Below are 23,537 nucleotides of genomic sequence, written 5' to 3' on the forward strand. Positions count from 1 at the left end.
TAAATAGTCTCCAGTGAAATATTGTCCCATTATTTTATCAAGATATCTGTCAATTGCTTTAAAGATGTTGAAGGAGAGAATCTGCTTCTCATTCTCTTTTCCAAAATTGCGCATAGTGATTCGATGATATTTAAATCGAGCAATTGTGCTGGTTAGAGCAGATATTAAAGTTTATTTTGGTGTTCAAATCAAGATTGAACTTTTCAGCTGTGTGCATGATTGCGTTATACGTTTTGCAAAATTGTATTATTTAATAGAAGAATGAGACAATATTCCATTGAAGAATATTTAAAAATTGTATGATTCTATTCCAAGGAGAATTGAAGTCATATTAAAGGCAAATGGTGGCTCGATATCTTATTAATAAACAAATACAGTATTTATTTTTTCAGGTGTTCACATTACTTTGTCTACCCCCCTGTATATGTATTATGCAATAAATTATTCAAAAGGATGAAACAAAAACAAATTTTAGTTTATGTACTTTTACTGTTCCAAAAATAGTCTCTTTGAGAACATTGTTTACCATCGCGCAATGTAAAAGCTGTACGCGCGTTTTATTCACGTCGGATGTAAGTGCACCATTCCATGTTATCAGAATTGAAAGTGGCGTCCGCAGATGAGCGTTGCAGAGTACGTGCAATAAGGCGACGAGCAGCGGTGCGAAACTTTTATGCGGTCGGTTTGGTCCGTGTGTGTTTCGGCGTAATATACCGCGAGTGGCGCAAAAGTCTTGCGAGAATGTTGTTGTACGCTTTGCTTCCGTATGGAAGACTCTATGGAGACCGCATTGGAAAAACCGACGCTACCCATAGATTATTCCGCAACGTATCGGACAAGCTTAACGTATCCTCCGAATTTCGAGTCATTCGCTGGAAATTTATTTTTATCACATTTTTTACGTTCGACACGAAGTATCTTTGTAACTGAATTTTGCATCCAAGTTTCGTCGAGGTGAAAAGTGCGTAGACGCAAAATAAAATTTTCCCATCGTCTCGCGATCCTTCATTTTCAACTCTGCAACTGACAGATCGACACCTTCTTTATATCTTTACTTTTTGTTCTTGTTCGAGGAATATCGATGATGCATCAAAGTTTCTTGGGATTGTTACGGAACACCCTGTATGTGCATAATGGCCGTAAGTACGGCACGTACGTTCTTGCATGCGCGTGAAATCGCGCCGTCGCTCCGCTTGCGCGTTAGATGCGCCGCAAAAACTGGCGGTGCATCGCGATTACGAGATGCGCTGCGAGCTGCCAGATATGCCGGGACTCGATCGTGCCCGTAATCAGCGACGCCTCACGTAAAGCCCCTGTCAGACCGTACGATATTCCTACCTTGTTTTCTTACTGCATTCGCTTACTTTCTTGTTACGAGTTTCCTGCCCCTCATTAGCGGTCTTCCAACTATATACTTCAAGATTTTCGCAATTAAATTTCGGCGAGGTTTAATATTATATACAGGAGGGTAGACAAAGTAATGTGAACGCCTGAAAAATAAATACCGTATTTGTTTATTAATACGATATCGGGCCACCGATTTGCCTTTAATATAACTTCAATTCTCCTTGGAATAGAATCATATAATTTTTGAATAGTCTCCAATGGAGTATTGACCCATTCTTCTATTAAATGATACCACTTTTCAAGATGTGTACGTAACCATGCACACAGCTAGAAAAGTTCAATCTTAATTTGAACACATCAAAATGAATTTTAATATTTTCTCTGACCAGCACAATTACTCGATTTAAATATCATCGAATCACTACGGGCAGTTTCGGAAAAGAGAGTGAGAAGCAGATTCCCTCCTCCAACACCTTTCAAGCAATTAACAGATATTTTGATAAAATAATGGGACAATATTCCACTGGAGATTATTTGAAAATTGTATAGTTCTTTTCCAAGGAAAATTGAAGTATTAAGGATGTTTTGTATGTATAATCTCAGCAAAAAGTAGCTGAAAATCAATTGGTGTATTATGAGAAATTGCGTGGAATATTACAATTTGATCTTAGCTACAGTGATGTATTTTTTAATATTTATTGCGTTTTTACTGAAATATTCCGAATTTTGTTAATCGAAATGATTAACTTTTGACAGAGAATTTCGCCTTGTGACATATACATGGCTAACTTCATTGAATTATATTTAATATCTTTTTAATCAATTAGTATTTGTATAATATTATTTGACTAAAAATTTCCTCTGTATCTAAACTTTTGCAAATTTTAAACAAATTCTGAATATTATTTCCATGTGTTTTTGTCATTTGAATCGACGTGGTTATACGTTTCCCATAAGAACACATGTTAATTCGGTGCAAATTAAAATCCTTATAACTTGAGAATTCGCTTTAGTGAATCGATTTAAAAATGTACTGAAGATTCTAAACATATGTAAGGACATTCTGTACAATTTTCATTAAATTCTCAATATTTTGAAAATAGGTACAAAATATCCTTAAAGACGAATAGCCCACGTTATTAATAAACAAATATAGTATATTTTTTAAGTGTTTATATTATTTTGTCTATCCCCTGTGACTCACGAGGTAAGAAAACAACGTTAAATGGCGTTATTCGTTTGATATAAATTCAATACTTGTTTGAATGTCAAGACAGTTACATTTGAAGATTAGTAATGCTTGTTTATCATATGTAATATATGTAATGTGATAATAATATAATATTATTGCTAATATTATTTGCATCTCTCGTAACTCATCTTAGGAAATTGTTGCGAGTTGAATTTAATTCCGCGTGAATATACTATCCATTAATTTTTCTTCGCGGAATTTGATCTTAAGTGCAATATGGATAAACTTGATAAATCAATGCGTGTATTTATGAAAGAGGTAATCGATCGTTTTTACATATTTGCTCGCATTCGATGTTTGAAATATGATTTGCATTATAATTAAATTGCACTTAACCGGCAAGTAATTTACTCTATCAACAAGTAAATGTGTGTCACTTTACTTGTAGCAGTAAAACCGGTTGTAACTGCATTTATTATAATATAACTGTGTCGTAATAGCGATACTATATCGTAATTACGTTCTTATGACACAAATAATATGGTATTTAAGGCAGATTTATGGATTATCATGTTTCACCGATTTATTTGTTTTATTTTATGTAATCTCAAGTGTTAATGGACTGTTTACATGACGTTTTTCATTTTTTTTTCTTTCGATAAATATTTAATCGAAAAATAATTCTCGCTCGTACACTTTTTCAGATTTTTTGCCCAGAAAATTGCTACATCATCCAAGATTATCACAAAATGTTACTTAAGGCTAAATAATGTATTGCGCATTATTCTAGGATAAGTCTAGCGTGAATGGGGAATTATAAACGCACAAATGTTTGATTCGCTGTTTAACTGGTCAACGCCGCGCAAATGAATTTCTATCGCTACTTCGCGCAACTTTATCATCGCCGAGATGTTTCCCGATGGCGGCCGATGGGGGAACAAGCTGTATACGTTCCCCGTATTAAATCCCGCGCAACGAACGAACGAACGAACGAACGAACGAACGAACGATTGCATTGGCAACAACGAACGGGAGCAGAGCGCGTCTCGCGTTATCGACCCACCGCTCCACGCTGCTTGATATTTGGGACGAGGCTGACCGCTCGTTCGCCTGCCAAAAACGTTTCTTTTTTTTTTCCTCTTCGGACCCGAGACTCCGGCACGACGGAATTCGAGGGAGACGGCAACGCGCATCGCGCGCCAGCCTGCGCGAAACTGGTTTCACCCAGAGAAATCACACCGAGTGGCTTCCAAGAGAGCGTTTCGTGCTTTTAAGACCGGATCCGATCCATTCGAAGAGACGGACATTTTCGACGAACGAACGAACCAACGGATGGACGGATGGATGGACGGACGATACGACGCGACGCGACGCGGACGCGACGCGCGTCGACGATGGTTTCGGGCTTTCGAGCCCGCGGAGGTATCGATCGAACGCGCGCGCGAACGAGCCCTTCTGACTTATTCAAGGTACTGTACGATCACCACTCCGGTCCCCGCGTCCATTTTATTTACGACGACGAAACGAAGCCACGACGAAGCGAGAACGCCCGCGGTCGTCGACCGCTTAAGAAAGAAGGGGATCTCTCGATAATATACACTCGCGACGCAAATAAAGCGAGAAAATACGCTCGACAAACTCGATTCGTATCGCAACATGATTTTATACCTTCCGAACGAAGCTATTTATTGTTCCGATATAGTGAAAATTGATGGGAGGAATCATTGCTCGCAATTAGACTATTTTACGAATAAAAGATATGCTTTCGATTTCGTTAACAGTTCGATTTAATTGAAAATATTTCAAGTCTTATTAAAGTTGACGCAGAGGAGCGTAATTAATTATACAATTAGTTAAAAAGCGACTAGAATCGATATCGCCGATGCATCGATATTTCGAGACAAAGATAAATTTGCAGTTTTTGCTAAATAAAACAATCATTAATATCCGAGATTCCAGCCTTAATTTACGATTCAATCGTTTAAATACATACTACGGTAATTATGTAAGAACGAAAAGAGGACTTTGCTTTCGCGCGAGGCGGCGACTGCAAATTATTTTGGGAAGAAGAACGAAGTAGTTTACGTCGGTCAACGTTGAGTAAGAACGAATGCCGAATTCCAAACCAGTGGATCATTCCGCTTAATATATGATTTCACAATATTTTACATGTGATAAAATATACGAGAAAATTCAGAATCGACGATCACACCTTTCCTCTCTCAAGTAAATACAGCCAATTATAAATCAAGTAAATATCGTAAATATATATGTCAAGTATAAAAATCAATAACGTGATGACATACAACAAATTGATGTTAATTTTTTAATCGAGATAATCTTGTAATAGCTCTGTTTGTATATATTATTTCAAATTAAAATGAATTTATATCTATCTCTTAGGTTAATTGATAGACATCAAGATCATCGGCTTGATTATATCGAGCTAAAATGAACATTAAAGGAAATTAGACGGTCGAGCAATTAATAACTCTTATTCGTAATAAATATTTATGCGTTTCCTTCTTACACGTGGCTAATCTTGGTTACCTTGTGGAACGCCTATTGCCGGAAACGAGCTTTCGAGTTTAACATAGACTACTGGATGTTGCGCTCTATAGTCTATAATTGTGCCGTACCTCCATGCAATCTTACTTTACAATATCGTATCGCGATATGATTAGTGTTTCAATGAGATCGTGGAGATAATTTATTCTAAAAGGTGCTACCTGCAATTTCTTATTTATGGGAATGTTCCATCAGTTACATAGACTAATGAAACTAAGAAAGATATTTATATCCCATATACATATTTAATTATAAAGGCAATTTAGGGCAGTTATATAGAGATTGATTGAAGTGAAAGAATAATTAAAATGAAATCGCATTTTTGTAAAACGACTAGTAAATAAATATCTGTAAAAGTAAATAAAACGTGACACTTTTCTTGAGTGATTTAATCATAAAGAGAGATAGAATTATGTAAAATTAAAAAAAAAACGTAAACGTGACAAAATCTTACATATGTAAATAAATATTCATTTTATATTGACGTAATTTAATTAATTTAATAGTTTAATCATAGTTAATTTATATAAATTAATAGTTAATTAATTTATATAAATTAATAATTTAATTAATTTACATAAATTAACAGTTTAATTAATTTATATAAATTGTACATCAATTATTGTACATAACGCGTATTACTTTTATCGTAAAAACGCTCGTTCATATTTCTATATTTCCGCGAAACTGCAAATCACATGCAAATAAATATGCGGTATAGAGAAAAATTCTTTATTGGAAAAGAAGACAATTTTGGGGATATATTGCACGGGAAGATACGAATGCAATATGAAAAATAAAATGAATAAAATTCCGAAGCACGCAACGGACTCGAGTGAATTTTTGTCACTGTTGCTTCGCTCCGCTTGACTCATCGATAATGATAACTCCCAACGCGCGGCCGCATCGACCGAGATATCCCAGGTATACTGCATAAACGCAGTGACTAACAGCCGAGCTAATTAAGCTTAATTACGGTTGTCCTGTCCATTAATTAATCCGTTACCTCCCCCTCTTCTTTCTCTCTATATCGCGCACCTGTCATGAGTACGCGCGATCGGCCTCGGATGTCGGCCTTTTAAGGTGCATTTATATTACGCGAGTATGATAGAGAGGCAGAGAGGGAGAGAGATAAAGAGGAGGGCAGGGATGAAGGAGAGAGAAAGAGAGAGAATGGATTCTGAATCGATTCATTGTAGCGTGAACGGTGATTGAGAGCGGACGAACTCGATTGTTTGCGCTCGTTCCAATTGTTCTCTAATACAGCGCATTGATATCCCGTATAATGTTAACGCAAATATTTGGATTAGATATTTTAATTATATAAAAATGAAAAATGATAGTAATGTATATTGGAGTACTGCATTTTTCAAATTTTCATTTGAAATATGTCAAATAATATCAACTTTCTCTCTCTTTCATGTGTGGATTTATTTCAATATTTATTTTATTATCGAGATGGAAAATATAGTTGATTTTTATATATTATTACATACATGATACATTGTTACATCCTCGTAAGAGTGTAAACAATGATTGGATAACATTTTGACTTTATCGAATAATAAGAGGATCGTGCGATCATCAATATTCTCGTAATATTCAAATTTCAAACTATATCATTGACCGACTACTCATTTATGACAGCAATATAAATGCAATCTGTGTGACGCGCGAAAATACGCACGCTGTTAAAATCGGCATTCTGCTTCACCGCTATCATAAGTATATTGTAACGTGATTCATGAATATTTAAACAGCCCGTAATTATAGAAGAACCATACGACGCACAACGTAATCGCGCGACGACATGCAATGAAAAAACGTGGATCCAGATGAGCCGATTCCATCATAATTAATGGTGTCTGGAATACGATTTTAAAATCGCTCGTATATCGTGACAAGCGGATGTGTCGCCCAGAGATAACCAGTAATGTATAATGACAGAAGTATTTGTATCTAAAAATTAAAAAGAAAAAAGAAATAATATATTCTGAAGATCGAATGCGAATTTGTAAAAAATGACACGTACGCATGTAACAGGACAGTAATTTCCATCGATGACGCGATCAATAGAGATTTATCGATTCATGAGACATGATAAAAGCGATAGTCGATCGAAAAAAATTTTCTGGAATTTATTGGAACGACACTTTCCGCGCGACGGTCAATCATAATTGGCGCCTTCATCATTAGCGAAGCAAACGAATTAAATCGGACACGTCTGGAGAGCGCATCTTTTTTGGAAGGATAACGCGCGCGCGTCAAGCCTGGATAATAAATCCGCGGCGGCGGGGATTACGGGACGAAGCGTCAAATAAACGTGCCCCCGACGAAGCCGAATCGATCTTCTGCCTCCTCCCCTTCTCTCTCGCGACCCCTCGCGCTAATTCGTATTCTCCGCCGGTTGCAACGCGCGTCGGCTGCAGTTCTGGAGACAGTCGAGTCAGAGGTCTGGCCAGTCCGCCATTCCGAATCAATATAAGCTCTTTTCAGTAAGTAAAATTATTATAAAGTCTCAGCTTTTATGTACAGACAACACACTCCCTCGGAATTCCTTCAAATTTTTATCAAGTTCGAGTGATGGAAAGTAAAATGATATAAAATTTCTATAAATTTGATAATCAATATTGATCAATGAAATTGGCATCCTTCAACTTGAGGCATTCTAGGATATAAAAAAAATGAAACAAGTATTTTATTAAAATAAGATTTAAAATTTAATTCGCGCAAGAGATTCCTTGCACGGTTAATTAAAAGGATTACTCGTTAATTTTCTTCTCGCGTCTCCCCTCGTGTCTCCCACGTGCGTTTTCTCTTTCTCTCGTCTCGTAGTTTCAGCGTTGCGTTGAATCTGTAGATCGAGATCATCGACATTCTCATCGTCGGAAAAAGGCCGACGGCGGAAGAGGCAGCTCGTTTTATCGTTAGTACCTCGTTCGCGGAACACGTTTCGCGACCGGACAACTTGAGAATATTTGCATTCCTCATTTCTTGTTCCTTATTTTCTAGATATTCCTCCTTGGCGCAATCTCGGTAGCACACTTTCTATCCATTTTCTTCACCTTTTATCCTTTTATATCATGTTTTTTATTCGTAACGCGATTCAAATATCGCGATAAATAAGACTACGGTGCAAGAGTTAAGAATTAAATATATATTATTAATATAGATAAGCTAATGGAAAGAATTTTCTTTCGCCCACATTAACTAATAATAATTTTAATCATTTCGCAGCTTATATTAATTTTCAAAGGCTTTAAAAAATATTTTTTTATATTTATTATTATTAAATTTATATTTATATTAAATTTATATTTATTATTATTAAATAATTATTATTAAATTTATTTCATTATTTATTTAATAATTATTATTAAATAATCCCAGAAAAAAGTGATTGACATTTGTCTGTATTACGCTTATTATAGTATAAAGATTTAAAGCACTTGAAAATTTTACAAATACATATCTCGCTTTAGAATAAAATTCGAAAATGTTGACGCTCAAAATTTGCAAATATACTTGTATCAATCGAATGATTTATGATTTGAGAGTCTCCTTTTTTCGTCGCTATTTTTCCTAATCATACGAAAGAACCTCCAATGTGTTATTCCGCCGCGTTACATCTATTAAAAGCGCGGTCATTTGAAAAGAGAGAAGGAGGGGGGAACAAAACGACAAAGGAACGCGAGTAGACTTAATACCTCTTTTTACGGCATCGTTGGCCCGAAGATTTAGCGGTTACATTCCGTAGTATGTACATCATAAAGTTGGAACACGAGTGAGGAGCGAGCGAAGAGGGGAAGGGGTGGAGGTGGGGGGAGGTGGGGGAAGACGGCGGTAGGCTCGATCGAACTTCTCGCTCACGAAATAATCCGCAGGTCCGCCAGTTCACCACGGCACACACGTTCACGTCGGGCGTTCTAACGTGTGTCCCCACCTTTCTACCATCTCTCCTTCTCTACCCCACGACCCTTTTTTCTCCGGCGTGCGCGCCCTTAGAGAGGCTTTAGCGCGGTGTCCCTTAATTCCGAGTTCGTGTTGGAGCCCGATCGAGTCGTTGCACGCGCGTGCACTATACTGGATACTTGGTGAAACGGAAGGCACGCATATTTCCGAGCGTGACGCACCTTGGACGCTGGGCTTGGCTCGAAAGATATCGCTCTCCACGCGTGCCTGCGTATGCTCCTTTTTTTTTCTATCCCCGGTGCGCGAGTGTCTCTTGTGAGTACGTGTGAGTACCGAGTGTCTCGACGAGTCTTCGGCCGTGAGTGTCCCTCGTCTTTGTTCATCTCCGAATCGGAGAAAGCCTTGTGGGAGATTTAACCGGACATCATGCTGGGTTCCGCTCCTGTGACGAAGAACACACGTGTCTCTATTTGTTTCGAGTAAAGAATTTTCGCAGGTAAGGCAACGTTATTCGTGGCACGAAAAAATTCTCTCGTCATTCAAGTTTCCATCGTTCACGCTCCTACCCGATGATCATTATCGCCTATCGCTCTCTCGGCGTCGTAGTCCGTGACGCGTCGTAATTCGGGGACACCCTGTATATGCTCGCGCCAACGTGCATCGGCATCGGGCGCGAGGAGACGAAAGGCGGAGACGCCGGAGGTCGGGAGGAAGAACGAAGGGCACGGAAAGGGGGGAATCGTGGGGTGAAACGAAAAAAGAAAAAAAACAGAAAAGAGGAGCGAGAGACAGGACGCGAGGCGACACGCACGGAGCGTAAACGGATACGCGGCGCACACGATTAACCGCGTCGCGTCGAGCCGAGCCGCACCGTCCATCGTGCCGGCTCGTTTTCAGTCGGAGGAATCTTTATACGAGGACTGCGCCACGGGCCGTTCTTTGCCGGCTGCCAACCGGTACGTGTGCCGACCGGCAGTGCCGGGCTATCGACGTTATACGGGGTGTCTCTTCGCCTCGTTTCTCCGGACGAATTGGAGCGGATCTTTCCCGAGGACGCGGAAACGCGTCGTGACGTGTGTCGTGAGTCCCTTTGAATTAATCAAGCCAAGTTTGTGATTTATAAATGTGGGCGAATCGAGAGTTGGTCTCTGGAATTGACAAGGTTCGTTCTTTGCACGAGCTGAGTGTGCAGTTGAAAGATTCAGAGATTTTTAATGACCTGTGATGAGATAATTTAGTCAGGAACGCACTGCGTTTGCCAGTATGCAAAGTTTTGGACTTCGGTGAAGCGAATTCCATGTGTTATCTCTCTCTTTAATCTCTTAAATATCACATATTTGCTTGACGTCTGTAAAAATCGGGGAATTGCGAAATTTTCGCCTACCGTATACTGTGTATGTCGAAAGAAGTTGACAAAGATTGTACATTTTATATAAGCACACCTCGGCGCCTTAATTACTAATGCCATTTCCGGTCTCGATACGAATGAAATTAATTTCTACGTGGCAATCGAAGTGGCTTCGCGAATGCGTTATTGCGTTCCACGCGGTATATAATTTTTAATTTGCGTCGACAAACGCAACAAATTGGTACAAATAATGAGAGTGTATCGCATAATGCTGACTTATGTCAATTGGGAACATTAATCATTCCCTTCCTCCTCCCGGCTTCCCTTAAATGTGTTTCGCGCCGAAGAACATTAGAGCTTAACGCAACCTGTTGCACTTTAGCAAAGCCAGGCACACTATACCAATTTAATTAACCGCGCATTAGTAAGTATCACTCGCTTTTATCTTCCCTTTAACCCTTTCTGCCGCGAAGAAAAGTTACGCTTGATTTGTTTTCACTCGCGTTCGTCGACGAGCGTATATATCAACGTGTGAATTGTGCTACGTCAAGCGAGGTACTCGAAGAATACTCTTCACATTTTTGACAAGTATATTCCACAGTCGATTTTCTTCGCATAGATTTATTCCACTGTTAATAATTTGCATGTGAATGTGCCCCGCGCATATAAATTTGTAGCTTTTAAAGCTTGCATTCCACCAAAAATTGAAATTTGCATTTCGAAGTTAAAAAAGCCTGGCGACTTTATAATTTACAATAAGACGTCTCAGAATCATTATTATTATTTATAAGGAGTGTTGTATTTTTCAGATATTTTCGCACTTTTTTTTTTTAGATTGACAGGAATATTTTATTTGACATACTATAAACATCGAAAAGGATTTTAACGACGAAAGGTGTCGATGACCGCCGAATAGCATTTGTGGCGTCATTGCCTGGATTTTCGTCTCCGACTTCGAACGATCGTCCCGCGTATTTCGGGGAGATTTTTTTTTGCGAGCGAAAAGATTTTTCGCGACACGTTCATCGACAGTGCCGTAAAACGGGGACGAGGGCGCCGTGACTTGTCGCGAGTAATTTCGCGACGAGAATACTCGCGATGCACCTGGAGGTGCGCGTCGCGCCGGGCCTCGAGCAGCTTGTAACGTCTGTCGCGGTCTTTGACCTCTTCCTCCCCGGTGCAAGCCAGAAGCCCGCGACGAAACTGCGTCGTTCCCAAATAGGTGAGCGAATCGAGGAAGGGAAATATGAAAGGCGCTAAAAAGTACCACATTTTTTTATTCGTTAAATTTTTTTTTATTTATTTTGAGCCCAGAATATTGCAGATATTATCGATAATATGCCGGAAAAATATGCGCTCAAGCTAAACCTCTTTTTTTTACATTTGAAAGCATTCCGTAATTTCGTATCATTCCGAGTCATTAACCGGGCCTTTTCGCGAAATTCGGAATCGTGTCGCGACCGCACACAATAGGAAGAAAAATCGGATCAATGCCGAGAATTCCATTGACCGGTGCCTGCCTCGACCTCGAAAACGGGCGAATAAAAATCCGCCGCCGCTTGCCGAAGTGCATTTCGGCCGTAATGCAATGCGCCCTCCATTATGGTTATGATTTAACGGGCGTTCGCAGCATACCTCGCGTGCGCGCGTCGCGAGGAAAACACGCGGGGAATGGCGCGTAACGTTCGCGCGCGTAATTTTGCGTTCGACGAACTTGCCTCATAAACGGCATAAACGCATGCACGAAAGTTACCGGTGGTGCTTTCACGTAATCGCCCAGGATGATGATGCTGCAGTCGCGTTTTCGATATTACGAGCGATCACCGTTCATCTCGATCGTATTCACGACGGGAGGAGGAGAGGCATGACAATTATTCTGAATTGGCGGTCGCAAAATTTCGCGCGAGCAATTTTCGATGGGTCTTAAAAAATTGATCGTTAGCGTTTTTACAGAATAAACTGCAAAAATAAAATGGAAGAGAGAAGTCTGCAACGTAAGATGTGCGGGGCTCGCGTCACGATCTGTCAAATTTTTTTCACTTAGCCTTGGAATTTATTCGTACTCCGCTGTGCACATCTGAATTTTCGTTTAGCGAGGAACAGGTGACACGATAAAGACGCGTCTTTTCTCTTCGCTCGCTTCCGGAATACGCTCGTCGAAATCCGAATCGAAATGCAATTTCTTTCCCAGGTTCGCATTTTATTTTCGCGTTTCGCTTGGAATCGCGTGGCGAGCTCGTCGGTGCCGTGCACCGACAGTGTGACGGTTTCGCGTTTTTGCAACGTGGAGACGCCAGGCTTTCGCGTGCTCGCGTGACCCGCGACACATCGCTTGATAGCGGGGGTAGGTGGGAGAAAGTGCTAACTCACATTAATTGCGTTTTCGAGGTAGACGCGAGAACGAAAAGTTTGATTAAATTCACCGCTTTCCGCGTTTCTTGGGATTCTTTAAACACACTTTGTCCACCATCGTGTATAATTATCCATCTGGTAATGACTCTTAATCGTTGTGAGAATTGTGTCGCTTCGTATTAATGCGCCGTTTAATCGGATTTCGCACGGAGAGAGCTTATTTTTCGCGACAAATATGTTAGAGTTTGCGCATCTCTCTCTCTCTCTCTCTCTCTCTCTCTCTCTCTCTCTCTCTTTTTTTTAGTCGGCTAATTGCAAGGTCATTTAGCCGATTGCGAAAAAAAATCGATTATAGATTTTTATGCAAACGAAAGAATAATAGATTTGGATTTAAATAAATGTCTCTTGAATATTCATACACTTGTAAATGATTTGAATTTTTTTCAAAATACAGGTTTGCACTCTCTTGTCGCTCGTTCCAACTTTCATTTACTCTCGTCTCTGGCCGGCTTAATATAAATTCAAGTAACGTACGCTGAATGCGCGTTAAGCTTTTTACAAGCAGTGATTGATGCGTAACTTTAATGCGCAATTTGAATAATTTAATGAGATTCGATGCATGTATAATATTTTTGATAATAAGCTCGACTCGGCGTGTATTCTTAACGCGCGCGATAAGCTGCGTATGTAAAGAATATTCAAGGAATAATTTACGATTGATTTAAATAGGCGAGGATATGTACGTTTATGAATGAAATCGCAATATTTTTGCAATGTAAATTTTTTACATTATCGGCTTTAATCGTTCCGCAGAATTTGTTCATGCGAATGAAACGTAAAAAGGAACACAATAATTTGCTCGTATTAGGATAATTAAATTTCACGAACAAATTTATTCTTCAAATATGTCGGAAATAAATGTGTTGTTGCACGGATATTTGTGAACAAATTATATTCTAGTCTTTTTTGACGTATTTTCTGTTGATTTATTTGAAATAGTAATATTTACGGTAATTATGTATTAATGCTATCGAATATATTTTTCTAAGGAAATAAACATTTTTGGAATAAGCTTGCGCTCTAAATGGTTTTTGTTTTCGATGACTGAAAACAAGAAATTTGAGTAATATTTGGTTTTAATAACATTTTATTGGAATAGAATATTGTGCTTTCGTATCGAATATTGAACGTTTTGCGAGTTTGTAACTATTTCGAACTTAATTTTCGGTACTTTCCATGTGTGTCCGGTCATGCTTCGTATCGTCCATTCGATATTTCTAATCAGCTGACGTCGAAAATACATTTAAATCAAACATTCTTATCAATTAGGAGACGAGAAATAGGGCAAAAGTCGGGGGATACTTTTCTCGGGATTGGTCTCGATTTAGCCATTTCGATGAAGACCAAAGACGAATGTCGAGAGAGAGAACCGTGAAGAATCCAGCTCTCCAGAACGTATCCGAAACGACGTTTAGTAGAAACCTTACGTTAACCGCGCTCCGCCTCGATCGCGTTCGTTGAAAAGAGCGCCGCTTGTTTTTGTTCACGTGGCGCGCGCACAGCCGGCCTCCGGACACGCACGCACGCACGCACGCACACACACATATAAAGGCAAAGTAGCTACGTAAAGGCGAATTTACACGGCTCGTTCCTCGATGGTGATCACCTGATGAATCATCCGCGACATGACGAAGAAGCTTTTATCCAGACGTATCCGTCAGCAATAAATTATCCGATAGACTTAATCTATGATTTTATCCGCAATTTTAAACTTAAGATTGAGAACTCGAAATTGTGTAACAATATTATACTATATCATTTGATTGCAAATGGGATAAGAATTGAGAGATTATATCCTTGTAATATTTTTCAGAACAAAGAGAGGAAATTATTTATACAAAATGAGTGATTATGATTGATTGATGGCGGTAGATCTTGAGACAATATTCGTTATCTTTAACATCAAAGTTAGGCTCTCAATTCTCGGTTTTCCTTCGTTCGCGAGTCCTCTTGAAAAGCGCCCCGTGTAAAATCGCCTTAAGCATCAACGATCCTACGGCGTCAGGACCCTCGTCGCGGCCGTCAACCAGCGGCAGCGGGCGGGCGGGAGAGGTAGCAGAAAGGACAGGGCAGAAGGAGGAAGGGGAGCACGACAATGCCCCACCCCGGTCTCTGGTATCGATCTGCCGCAACGAAAGTCGAGATACCGGCGTTGGAAGTATCAGCCGGACGGATAAGTCCGAATTATATCGGGCCGCGAGATGCGTATGCGCGCGTGTACGTGTGTACGCGTATCCTCGCGCACATATACATGTCCTCTTTACGCGAGTGTAATATGGCCGCTGCGGGTCCTTCCAGCTGCTACCTGACTCGGCGAAGGCCAACCCGGCTCGCTGAACGACTTTTGTCTCGAAAATGTCGGTTGCTCTCCTCCTCCCCCTCCTCTCCTCTTTCGCTTCTCTTGGTGCCGCCGGCACCGATTCGTCACCGCCATTGCCGAGGCGAGCCGAGCCGAATCCGAGCGTCGAAAATGACGTGTTATCGTCGCGCTGAAAATTATTCCCGACATCGCGTTCGCCTAGTGATACCGTCTCGTCCAACGAGAGAGGAGCGATTACGATGCGACCAAGTTTCCATGGAGTAAGTCCACTGTGCGTGTGTGTGCGCGCATTTAATGTTAAATGGATTTTCTTGTAAAGATGCGGAAAAAAATCTCGGATACGACGTTATTAAATCTGCATTAAGATAAGAGCGGAACACGAGGTAAATGCTTAGCGCGAGAATCGATCTTTGATCTGTATCTCGAGAGAAGAAAACATGGAGCGCTCGTGGAAGAATGTTTAATTGGAATTTGTTTACTTTTTTGATGCTCTCCTGGATTAATTAAAACGCCATCAATTATGTTTCTAAGAAGTTTACATTTGTATATTAATCGTACAAAAAAACTTCAATGAAAAGTTCTTCTCATTAAATATTACGTGGCTATTCCAATGAACCGAGATGTTTAACAAGGTGTAATATCATAAACATATAAATCTCTCAATTTCTCAATGTTTACACTGAAAAAAAAGTAATGTTGAGTTAACAACATCAGTGTAATTGGAATTTATTATTTTATTAATTCAATAACATTATTAATCAAATCAATACATGGTGTATTAATTTGATTAATAATGTTATTGAATTAATAAAATAAATTCCAATTACATTGATGTTGTTGGTTCAACATTATTTTTTTCTTAGTGTACTCAATTCATTTTCATTCGACGTAACATTTTATCGTTTTATATAAGAAACAATTCTTCATATTTTTCGTCGGTTTGGCGATCGAAGCTAAAGAATCGTATTACAGTTTGCGAAATTTTCCTCTTTAGTTTTTAAAACTCTGTCCGATAAAATTTGCAAGAGATTGAAACGCCGGCGCCGTTAAAAATTATTGGAAGCATCGAAATCACCGAAACGCGCCATCTTTGAGTCGCGTCGGCCGAGAGCGCTCTTCGTAGCAAGAATAGATAGATGAATGACGCATATTACAAATCATATTACATACACATGCACATGAACGTACGTATGCGTTTCCTTTTCCACATAATATGTGCGTGATGTAAGACTCGCATCCTCGCACGTGCGCATGAAAAATCGTGCGTTGCTCGCACGGAAGATTCTTGCTCTCGCAGATAAGCGCAAGCTGGCGCAGAATTTTATCGAGCACATTGTTGCAGCGTGGCTGCGTTAAGCACGCGAAAAAGTAAAATAAACGTTGGCAATACATCAACGCCCACCATCGTCGTGGTAAAAGTGGGCCGATTATACGGGGTGTTTCAGAAGCGACGCGAAAAGGGGGAAATGTGCCCCGAGTTATTAACTCTCATTTCTCTCTTTCTCTCTTGTGCGTGGTAAAAATAGGCGGTCGAGTATTGCAGGGCGTTTTTCGAAGGGTTGTTCGTCGACTGTTTGAATATATCGCAGAAAGTAACGATAAATTATGGTCGTTGATGTTGAGGCAATCATTACATAATTATTTATTATGAGGAATAAGAAAGATTAACTGTATTATAGTGTGATATAAAATCGCGAGATGACGCAAATTAATGATGCTGCAAATAGCGATATATCGATGCTGTATACATCAACTGATATCGTCAATTATATCGTGAAACTCGTGTTCATGTTTGCACATTCATGAATATCCTTCCTGCGTAGATGACTATTCTTGTCATCTGACACATGGAATTCCAAGAAAAGTCTTACATTGTGCAACATGCTTACTCATAAGTGACCCACTTCTTTTATCTTCCAAAATTTTTAATCTAATAACATCGACGGTGAATTAAAAAGAAAAAATAGGGATAATTTTATATTTATGCACAGGAAAAAAATCAAGTGTCAAATCAAAACTTATATACTTCAATTAATGCGTTCATTGTTTCGTATATACGCAACAATTTATAATCTTCTTAAAAGAATTTAATAATTTTAAATTTCAACAATATTATAGTCCTATTTTAATATTGTAATTGTCATCTCAACAATATAAAATTATTTAATTCTACTTTAAGAAAATTATAATCTTTGATTTGAAAATGTTATTTTCTATCTAACATTGTTTCTTTTCCATTCAAGAAAATTAAATCTTAAATCATAAAAGTATATTTTTCTTAATTGAACTATATAAAATGGCTTCATTCAAGTAGGCCATTATTCAAGCATTTATATTTTTCTTTAATTAACGGAATATAACCTCATTTCAAGATTTCCATGTTAAAATTAAAGATATATTCAAAAGAAGAATGTCTTTTTTTCTGTGTATTTTAAGGAATAAATTAGAAAAATAATATATTAGTTTTACAATAGATTCTCACATTAATCCTTGAAATTGAATTTGTTTTTGAATCTTTCTGCAACTTGCAATTTTTATCTCAACGAGGCAGCACGCCGCGTGATTGCTCGTAAAAGTAATATAGACGCTCACGAGCTGATGTGCAATAGCTCTCACTCATCTGTACTTATCAGTTAACACATTCCTTAATTAAACGAGACGGTCGCCTCGACGTTAGGGAAAACGAGTAACGAGGCAGCAACGAGTCAAGCTTCAGTCTGTTCACGTGCGCGTACATAGCGTAATTATGGCGTTTTATAATTATTAAGTGCGCATACATTCATTTCAGGAAGAATGTCTTTAACGATATAAGTAATTTCAAGGATATTATTACGCGCATTCTGGAGAAAAAACTTTTTTTTTTATATTTTTCGTTTCCTATTAATTGCTATGTTTATTGATAATAAGAGAGTAAGCCACATGACAGATTCAATATCGCATAAGTATGAGATAGTCTGATTCTTGCGTGTGATTAAAGTTACAGACAAATGTGACAAAATTGATATTAATATTAATAATTGATATTAAAATTGATACTTGTACATCCAAAGTATAGATTACAATCATATAATAATATTCGATTTTTTCTCTTTAATCGAGATTTATATGTTAGGTAAGGATTACTGACTTTAATTTTTTTTTGCAAAATATTAAAAATGGCATATTATTGATTACATCAGTAATTATCGAGTGATACTCTATTCGCTTTACGAGGACCTTGAACGATAACCATCTGACGCTTAAACATTGTTTGCGAAGTAGTTACGTCTGTTACATATAATATCGAGAAGTTGGCCAAACTCACGCCTAAACTTTCCGCACAATGCGTGACTTTAATGTGTACACGAGTGTGATCGACATTTTGTTCTCTCACAGTCACGCACACAATCGGTGAAACAGTATCAACGTCTCATCACGCTATTCTTGATGGCTGTAAGAAAAATAATATTTGATAAAAATCAATATAATATTTTGATACAGTTTCGATACAGTAGAGAGATAAAATCACTTATTAAATAATGTTTACTCATATTTTTCCTATTTTATAATATTTTAAATTATTTGAAGAAAACTAGGCTTCTGATAAATATAACTTTACATCTACACAGAAAAAAATAAGTGTTATAATCAAAACTTATATACTTAAATTAACGCGTTCATTGTTTCATATATACGCAACAATCTTTATAATCTTCTTAGAAGAATTTAATAATTTGAAATTTCAACAATATTATAGTCTTATTTTAATATTATAATTGTCATCTCAAGAATATATAATTATTTAATTCTACTTTAAGAAAATTATAATCCTTGATTAAAAATGTTATTTTCTATCTAACATTGTTTCTTTTCCATTCAAGAAAATTAAATCTTAAATCGTAAGAATATATTTTTCTTGATTGAATTATATAAAAATAGCTTCATTCAAGTAAGCAATTATTCAAGCGATTATATTTTTCTTTAATTAACGCAATATAATCTCATTTCAAGATTTCCATGTCAAAACTAAATATATTTTCGAAACAATAATGTCCTTTTTTCTGTGTACATTCTGCGGCTATCTGCTGAAACGATAAAACCGCAAATTTTAATAGAAACACGTGGCTATCATATTTCCGCATGGAATTGCTGAAACACTTGCTTGGCCGCTTGTACAGGAATTTGCGATGTCATTAAATCTGCGAACAGAGAGGCGAAATTACAATAAACCGAATTTTCGCCCTTAATTAGATGGCGAAAATTTGAAAAGTTCCTGAAAAAAATGCGCGTAGCTCAAAATCAAGACCGCGTACATCATCACACACAACGTTCCCCTCCCCCCTCGCCGCTTTGTATATTTTGTATAAAAAGAATTTCGTAACGACTTTCATTTTTGTTTATACTCGACGCTCATCGAGAGTCGAGATTTATCGGGCACAGGATAATGAATCGTCTCGCAGGGGCTCGTCGATCTTTATGGAGCTATTAAAGGGATAGGCCTTGAACACGTGTTTCTGACTGCGCGCGCGAGCGGCTCCCTTTGTCTTCCCAGCTAGAGAGGAAAGGATTCCGCGTTATATACTCTGCGTAATCGGCCGAACATATTTCAGACGCGATGACGCAATCGGTTACCTGACGGCGAGCGATTGAGCGCAAACATCCACGAAATTCACCCTCCCGAATCGAATTTTATACACGCGTGGGCATATTCAAGATTGAAATTCTCATCGGGAGATTCGTTTAATATCCAAGTGCTTGAAATCGTCGGATAGGACTAAAACTTTCCGCTGGAATCAAGAGTTGAAATCACTTTCAATGTTTGATCGACTCTCTCGAGCGATTTCGAGTTTAAGGTGCGAAGATAGGTAATAAAATCATGCGTATAATTCATTCTCGTGCACTGAGAAAAAAATCTGGTTGCATTAATTAGAATTCTGGTAGATTCAACCAGTATGTCTGTTGGAAAATGGACGAACCAGAATTCTTGTAGAAATTACTAGATGAATCTGATTAATTTCTACCTGTTAAATTTGCCAAATTTTCTGGTTAATAATACTAAACTCTCCAGTACTAAGTCGTCTAAAATTTTTTCCATCTAATCTCAAAAGTCTGTTTAATATTTTGAATTCCAACAAGATTATTGGATAAATTCAATTCAGATTATTGAATAAATTATTTTAAATTCAGTTTGTTAGAAATTAAACTGATAAACAGTGATGCAAGAAGAGGATGCAGCTCAAACACACACAATCAGAGAGCTAGCGTCCTCTTTCTGGCATTACTGCTCGTAAGAGAAAAAAAATATACTTTGGATTTAACGTTAATAGTTCTTTATATACATTTTATGACAAATATTGAATACGAGTTAAGTTAAGAGTGGTTCCCCGCCTAGCGACAAGCAAAGAAATTAATGTAACAAGAAATTTTATAGATCCAACCAGAAAATACTAACCAAATCCTTATAGTAAAATCTACTAAACGTTCTAGTTATAAAAAATCGAGTCTTATCATGATAACTAGAAATTCTTGTTTGATTTAATCAAAATGCCTTCAATCATATACGATCTTGGTACAATTAAACGATTTTTCTCAGTGTGCGTGTAATCATTTACAGGATGACAGTTGAGACATATTTTTTTTTCTTACGTATTGTACAGAAATTGACACAATTATTTCTCTCGCGTGGCGATGTATACATATATATGTTAAAATCGCTGTTATTATTCGCAATATTTTTTTTGCCTCTATTTCATCGGCACATCTCGTGCGTCCGCGCGCGATTGTCGGCATAGTTATTAACGTCGGAAGCGTGGCCGCCGGTTTTTTTCACCCGCACAACGCATCGCAAACAGCATTTGCATCCGCTGAATAATCATCAGTATTGGTTTATGAATACTAAGAATTGGCATATCAAGGGTCGCGATTCTCGCTGGCGCTAGTTCCTCTTTCTCTGTTCGCGCGATCGCCCGGTGATCGATCGTCCCGTCGAATAAATGGATACGTCTCTACGGGTTTACGGGGAATGGGAGAGAAGGAAGGAGATGATGCATGTATGTGTATGAGCGAGAAAGAGAAAGACCGAAAGGTGGACGCGGGGAGCAGAGGATGAGGAAAGGAGAAGAAGCAGGGGCTGATTTATGGCTGACGGCGCTGAGGCGTTTTCGCTGCGTAACTTCCGCCAATTTCGTTTCGTCTTGCCTCGGCGGGGGAGCCCGGTTTCCGGTTTCTAACTGAATAGCCAACTGCGACTCGTCGCACTGTTATTGTGCCCTAGTACGATATTAGCAATGTTTTCTTGCGAAATATCCCACGATGAAGCATTAGGCCTGAGATGCGAGTCAATGTAAGATAAAATTATCCCTGATATTCAAACGAACCGGCACTAATTCTATAAAAATTGCAATAATTATGAATACATCTGTCCAATATTATCCGATAAGAGTTTCATTAGATTTACGATAATTAAATAATAGTAATTAAATGTACGCATGAATGGGAAAGAGATATAAAAGAGACCAATGATATTTTTTCTCATATGTATTTTATTAAATAATCGAAAAGTTGTAGGATGAAATAATAATATAAATTAACTGTTACGCATTTAATTGTTCATTAACTGCTTTTACGTGCAGAGAAATTAAATTCTCAACAATTTCCACATCTCTGTGTTAAGAGATAAATGCTATTCAGCTTTTGAAACTCTTTGGTAAAAACAATTTTCAATCATTTCTATTGTTATTGACGTTTTCTATTATCTCTATCTATGACCGGCTCGCGTTGATCTTTTGTTTGTTAGTTTATGTTTTTTTAAAATCTCTTTGAGAGTTTTCATTTTGATACTTTCAAAAATCCCTATTTTTGTTATCGAGGATGCGATTGTTAGCGTTGATGAATCGTCGATCGAACGCGGCAAGAACTTAACGGAGCAAGGATTACTGCAAAAAATGATTGTAACGAAGCAAAATCTAGGCCGTGCGACTCTGAGAACTGGAACGTGCGTGCAGGTGCGAAACCTCGCAAGATCCAAGAGATCGAGAGACGCGTTTTTCCTTCTGAAAGACCCGCCTTTCTCGTTACACCTGAATTTAAAACACGGAACGTAGCAATCTTTAGTCAATTGCGATGATTTCTCTTTATCACCATTAAATTTTATTTCTCAATTATTTATTTTTATAGAAACAAAGAGGAAACGCAACAATATATTAAAGAGATTGTACAATTTTACAGAATAATAACAATTGTTACCGTTGAAAATGTAATGTTTCATTATGATATTGATTTAATAAATTAAATGAGAAGGAATTTAATAAGATAAATAGGAAAGGATAAAATAAAAACTCGCGCATTAATGCTGATTACTTTTTTTATACATTGAATATTTTTTTAATTACTTTCTCGGCGTATTGATTATATATTAACATTTATATTAAATAAAAGAAACATCAAGCTGGGTAGATGTAAACGATTTTTAAAGTTGATTATTTTTTTATTGCGGACAAGTTAATCTTTCATTGAAATAGACTTGCTCGAGAAAAAAATCGTCTGTCGATTATAATATATACTGCGACAGATATAAGCGGTATGTTGCGGTGTTTCGCGAAAATTGTCGATTAAAACTTTGAGGTCGGCCATTAGCCTTCACCCACATTACTCAATCGCAACCATTGCGCGATTGCGCCAGCTATTCTCCTCGGCTCGTCGCGGCTGTATGACGTATCGAAGGTGTTGCTCACGGAATTAATTCACGCATTAATTATTGTGAGCACTTAAACGCTCGGTGCTCGATGTGTATCATATGCAACGCATATATTATTCCGTGTCATTGCTACCACGCGCGAACTACATTTCCGAGCATTGTTACGATTTTGCATGCAGACTGCCTGGAGCAAAAAAAAAAGAGAGAGAACTATGGTTGTAAATTTCACGGAGACGGGTAAAAATCGTCATCAGCAAAAAATGAATTAAATTGGATCTATTCACGGCTAAACAAAAACGTAATAAATGTGTTTGATAAACAAGAAGATATTTTTTTTCGAGATCATAGTTTATTTTTTTTCTATTAAAATCTAATTTTTATTCAATTTATTTCTTTAACGCGCTATATCTTCTCTCTTTTTTTCTCGTTTTAAAAGTTTTTTATCATGTTGCTATTATTCATTTTTTTTTATTTAAATTAAATATTACGGTAATTATGGGCGCATTTTTCGGCATTAACATGAGACGAAATAATAATGGCAGCTATGACAGTAATATAATAACATAATATAATAACATTTTCGCTAAAACACGATTTGCCTGTGCAGCATATAGAATAGAATATTATACAAGATGAAGAATATTCTCTCGTGTAATACTTTTTTGCATAATTCTATTCTGGATAACAACGAAAAGCTTTTTAACGAAATCCCGAAAATACTGATGATTTATTATTGCATTAACGCATCGAGAGAGGAAAGAGA

At 37.8% G+C, this 23,537-nt stretch overlaps 1 protein-coding gene across 14 annotated transcripts in view; it reads left to right on the forward strand.

Moving 5' to 3' along the window:
- The window catches only part of LOC105257066 (bromodomain adjacent to zinc finger domain protein 2B), a 155,154-nt gene that overhangs the window by 74,489 nt on the left and 57,128 nt on the right, over nucleotides 1-23,537 (forward strand). The window contains exon 1 of one of the 14 annotated variants that reach the window (XM_011267418.3): nucleotides 9,015-9,515. The exons of the other annotated variants lie outside the window; for them this stretch is intronic. The gene's annotated coding sequence lies outside the window, so the exon portion shown is untranslated. Of the gene's footprint in view, nucleotides 1-9,014; nucleotides 9,516-23,537 lie in introns of those variants that run through there. 14 annotated transcript variants of the gene reach the window in all.

The sequence above is a fragment of the Camponotus floridanus genome, unplaced genomic scaffold (genome assembly GCF_003227725.1).
Source record: "Camponotus floridanus strain SB8 unplaced genomic scaffold, Cflo_v7.5 scaffold91, whole genome shotgun sequence".
Classification (NCBI taxonomy): domain Eukaryota; kingdom Metazoa; phylum Arthropoda; class Insecta; order Hymenoptera; family Formicidae; genus Camponotus; species Camponotus floridanus.